Genomic DNA, 6000 nt, shown 5'->3' with positions numbered 1-6000 from the left:
CCCCATGCACTTCTCTTGGTGGTCAAGTTGCAGAGGAGGTATATTCTAGTAAACCTCCCTTGTATGCACACGTAGAGTCTTTGGATGTGATGCTTTTTACCATATTTCCAAAGACAAATGCAACCCTCATTAGCCTAAGTGAGGATATAAGGCCCATTTGATTGTCAAGGGTTTTTAACATGAAAAGGGAGTTGACTTTGATGACTTTGATAAGATATTTTTCCATGTGATCAATATGACTTTCTTGCACTTGGTTTTGGCCTTGGTTACATAATTAGATCTAGAGCTTTGTCACATGGATGCCAAAATGACTTTCTTACATGGAGACTTGCATGAAGAAATTTAGTGCAATAGTCTAAGTTTTGTAGAAAAGGGCAATGAACACCTAGTGTGCAAGTTGAGAAAGAGTCTTTATGGACTTAAGTAAGTACCTAGAGAATGGTACCAGAAGTTTGATGCTAGCATGCATTCGCAGTGTTATTCCCAGATCATTATGGATCTGTGTCTTTACATGAAGAAGGTTCATGAGGGTAACCTTATCATTTTGTTACTATATATTGATGATATGTTGATTGTTGGGAGTGCTTGTGTTAAGCTAGATGCTTTGAAGACTTAGCTTAAGAAGAGCTTTCAGATGAAGGACATGTGGTATGCCTCAGGCATATTTGGTATGCGAATTACACACAATCGCTCTAAGGGACTTCTCTAATTGTCCTAGAAGGAGTATATCCACAGAGTACTTGAGTGATTTCATATGCAAGTTGGATGCCTATTACCTTCTCATCTGAAGGTCAGTCATGTAGATTGTCCCCAATTAAATGATGAGAATATTGAGATGATCAAGATCCCATATGAATCCATATTAGGCAGCTTGATCTATGCCATGATAGCCACTAGACGTGACATAGCAATTGCAGTAGGAGTTGTGACTCATTATAGTGTGATACCTGGGCGGCAACATTGAGACATCGCGAAGGGTATCATGAGGTACCTTAAGGGAACTATAGATATATGCATTTGTCATGGTGGCTAGGATACTCAAGTTATGGGCTACACAAACTCAGATTATGGAGGACATGTAAATAGTAGGAGGTCCACCTTTGGCTATGCCTTCACTTTTGCTACAAGCATTATTTCTTAGATGTCTAGGGTGTAGAAATGCATGGCTATTACTGCGGTTGAGTATATTGCAGCCACTAAGGCTTGCAAGGAGACCCTATATTTAGGCTTTCTAGTTCTAGACCTTGTTATCACTTCTATGACTTCTACCCTACATTTGGACTCTATGAGTGCCATTCAGTTGGCATGTAATCTAGTCTTTCATGCAATGACCAAGCACATTGAGGTTTGTTATCGCTTCATTAGAGAGATAATTCATTCAGGAAATCATGATCTCTACAAATAGCTTTCTTAGGTAGTTGATGGGTGTAGGATGAGATGAGGTCTATTCCTCATCCTGTTATACTTATATGTACACATTATACTTTGTCACTTTTTTTATTTTCTTTACACTCATGCACATTTGCCTTTAAGTGGGAGGTTGTTGGGGATTAAAGGCTACCTATACCTAGCCAACTACATTTACTTTGTACATACTGCCCACATACCTATATACTACAGGTGGTGGCTGCCCATCATCACTGTCACTTTATTCTTTATTCTTCCTATGACAATAGAATAAGGAAAGGTAAGGTCACACATTGTGACAATTGAACTTCCCACATATCCTCTCTCTCTCTCTCTCTCTCTCTCTCTCTCTCTCTCTCTCTCTCTCTCTCTCTCTCTCTCTCTCTCTCTCTCTCTCTCCTTCATCTTGCTTTCTCTTGTGCTCTCACTCTTGCTCCATCTTGCATTTCTTTCTCACAATTGTAGGGAATTGAAGACATGGATTTTTGGCTAAAACATGGATCTTTTGAAGGGAGGAATAGGGTATTTTGAGAGATATGGATTGCTTTGGTTCAGGTCTGATTTATGCATGTCTAAAGTCTTATTTTGGATTACATTTACATTGTTTTGAGCTTGGATTGATGTATAGGCAACTATAAATTGTTTGGGTTAAATCAAATTGGGTTCTCTGGGCTATTGTCTCAGATTTATTGTTTGAAAGGGATTGTATATGCTATATTGAATATGAGGCAAAGATCAAATACAATAACTATATATTGCATTTTGGATCTTGACTATTATCGATATTCCAATTATTTCAATTGTTCTTGCCTTCTTTTTTTGTGGATTCCCTTGCTTTCCTTCTCTCAGATCTTCTTACTAGAACCCTGATGGTTTAGGATAAGCATGTCTAATATCTCAGCATCACATATCAATTTTGGTGGCAAGATATCATGGGTATGCATTTTTTCATTGTGTTAGGTGGCAAGGTTTAATTGAGCATCCAATCCCATGAGAGAAAAATTTGTATTTACCTATTTATTAAGCAAAAAAAGCAAGAAAATGGACTATTCCTCCAATCACATGTTGCTATGAAGGTAACAATATCCTTCTTGGAGGCCTAGTATTATGGTTTGTAGTTATGTGATGTGTCTCTGTGTCACTGATGAGAGACAACACAACTCAGACCACCAAAGGTGTATTTAGAGCTTTAGTATAGCTAAACATTTGAGACAAATGTATGATGGCACTTACCAAATCCAAGAAAAATGATCTATCCTTAAGATTGTTGCTTTTTAATATAACAATTACTGACATTACAAGGTGCAAATAAAAGAATTACAATAAGTCTTTGTTAGGGGAAAAATAGGCTTGAAAAGGGCCTCATAAGTAGGAATATTAGCTTAGTAGCTTAGGAGGAATCAACTTTAAGAACTTTAAGCAAGGTTATGTTGGGGTCATGATGGACCAAGAAGGAAGAGGTCCAAGACAAAAATGCAATTGTACTATTTTCACCTTTTTGGGTGGGCCTTATGTTGTAAATGAATGGGCAAAACTATCATACTTGCTATTTCAAGAAGGGGGATGCCACATCATTGACTCATTTTCTAGTTTGCATGAAATATTGAATTTTTTGAATTTGCAAATTCTTTCCATTGTCACCTTAAAAATCTTTCTTTAAACAAACTAGGAGTAAAAACACTTTATAATTGATGAAGCTAGCCTATCTCAATTACAATTTATTATCACATACTTATATCGTCACATTTACCATTAATACTTCCTACTTTGATGCCTCCACTTGAAGATGCAATCAAAACCTTGAAGAATGTGAACTTGTACATGTGAGAAGTATGGAAACTCGAGGATTTATCAATACAAACATTATGTAGCTACAATTATTCTATTCTCCAACAATTACACATATAGGGGAGAAGAAACATTGATACAATTGTAGATCCCTTGACATAAGCTCATCCCCTTTTCATAATATATCAAGCATTATCTTTATTAGAGATGGTGTGAGAGAATGTATAGGCTATTACCAACGATTTATCAACGGCACATGCCAATGGAAATTGCAATCAATGTTCAAATCCATGGTGAATGTACAAACAACTTACTAAGGTATCTTTTAAGGATATACAAGTATAGAGAATCACTTGCACCAAAATTATTAAGACTTGTGAGGATCTCTAGCAAGTTGTGTGACTCTTCAACTTGAATATTAACATAAGAATGAGACAACCTTGAAGGAAGTAGCATGGCAAAATAGTGTAATACCTAGTTACTATGCAAGCAAAAGATTATTGTATGATTTGACCAATATTAATTTTAGATCTAATACTTGTATCTCAAACAATTGAGTGCGAGGAAGATAATATTAGCCCCACAATCAGACTCTTCATTCTCAATCCCCTCAAGGAGTCAGCAATGGTGTGCTCTTTGTCTAGAATGTTTCATTTTATAAATGAGCTCTCATAACAACAACATTCACCGTGCTGATCTCCTTATAAGCCGAGGCTTATTAATAGGTTACAAAAGGGATTAATGATCAACACAAAAAGTAACATGATTCCCAATTTTGCAAGGCATATACATCCCAAGAGCCTCTCTTTCAAGCATTGAATAACTCATTTTAAAGCCATGCTAAGGATTGAAATTTGTATCAACCACAACATTCTTTTTACCATCAATATGTACAATCTAAAAATGAAACATAGAGAGAGAATTTATCCATCTCATATGCTTCTCTAACAACCTTCTCTATGTCAGAAAGTACCTCAAAGTCTGGTGGTCTCTCTGCATTGTAAAATCAACCCCCAACAAATAATATTTCCACGTAAACAATTCATGAATTACAACCAAGAGCTCTTTCTCATAGGCTTGCAAATTATTTTTTGCACTGTGGAGAATTCGACTCATGGCAAGTCACTTGTCAAGGACTAAAATGAGGAAATTTGCTCCTAGAAGCAAGTCTTATCAAGTGATATTGGGCACAATATACAAGGGTGGTGTTGATCAAATCTCAAGCAAATGTGTGCATGGACACCTATAGCCATCATTGCTTTAGAAAGCTCATGCTAGAATTTTAGGGGGTCACTTTCTAGGGGAAACGATAGGTAGGAAGATATGGTAGGATGGGTTGTAGTAGCCAACGAACTTAAAGGATGCTAGTAAATATGTTGACTGCTTGACTTCTCTGTATGAGGGGCATCCACAATTTAACAACATGGTGTAGGATCATCAAATGCTACCATTTGACCCGTTTCAAAAGTGGGGAATAGACTTTGTAGATGCTATCAAGTGAGCATCTTGGCATACTCAAAGCACACACATATTGGTTTGTACAAACTATTGTGTTGAGTGGGTTGAAGCTCAAGCTTTGAATGATAATATAGCAAGAAGTCTTGCTTAATATTTCTTTTCTAATGTATGACTAGCTTTACCCATCCTTTAGATTTGGTTAGAGGTAGGGGTAAGTGCTTCTTAAATAAAGTGATCAAGAAGTTTATCAATAAGCACATGATTGTATATTAGTGTTACTATATTATGGTAGTGATGTGTGTGAGCATAGTTAGGATTGTTGGGGTACTCCTTTCCCTTGGAGGTCTTTTATCCCAACTAAATATATATTGTGTGCTCTCATGTTTCTCCTTGCCCAAGCTATGCATGTACATTCTTACAACCATAGACCCAACATCAACACCATTTGCTTCATCTCCTTTCATTAGGATGAGATTCAACAAACCTTCGTAGCTCAACTAATATTGCAGGGAAGTTTGTAGGCCTCAACATTGTTTGATTTTCTATTTGGATTTATTTTAGCCTTTATTCATGGTATCATTAGTATTGCACTGGCTATTTAAGCCTTTTGTGCAAAAATTTTATAGTGTTCATTTATGTAGCTAAGGCCTTTTTATAGCCTACTTTGTACTATGTCGTATGGCATAAATTGATTTTGTGTAGATTTTCCTCTATGCATGTAACTTTTTCATCAAGTGCAATCAATGGTCAAGCCTATCAATAATGACGTATTCAGTGTGTTGGCTATTGAGGGAAAGTTGAGTCGAACCAAGTATCCATTGTGGGCTTGTGTGATACAACATGTATTAGTAACAAAAGGATTGTGGAACATTGTGCATGAAATTGATGTACGTCTTCTTTTGGCTATGGAACTTACAAGTGTAGTAGAAATGAGTATTCTTGAGGAATCCCACAAGTTTCTTCTAGCATCATCAATGACAAAATAAGATGCTCTTCCCAATTATAGGCATAGGCCCACACACATAATTATGCACAAATTTCAATGGTTTAATTTTTTTCATACCAAGACTCTTCTTATGTGACGTTTTAGTTTTTTTTCCCATATATTCAATGCTCACACATTTTCAATTCTAGAAATTTGAAAGAAGAAAGATACGACAGAAATTAAAGAACTTACATTCTATTTGCAAACATAAGACCCAAACAACAATGCCAAAGAGAGACCACCTACAACTAAGTAGATTCATTGGGATGGCAAATATGTGGAGGCACATGCCTTGACTACCTATTTATTTAACATACCTTGATTCCACACATTAGCGCATGCAAGCCAACTAAAGTGGCTTA

This window comes from Lygodium microphyllum, chromosome 11 (genome assembly GCF_053477565.2).
Source record: "Lygodium microphyllum isolate KBCC chromosome 11, Lygodium_microphyllum_v1.1.10, whole genome shotgun sequence".
Lineage (NCBI taxonomy): Eukaryota > Viridiplantae > Streptophyta > Polypodiopsida > Schizaeales > Lygodiaceae > Lygodium > Lygodium microphyllum.
This window is presented reverse-complemented; position numbering follows the sequence as displayed.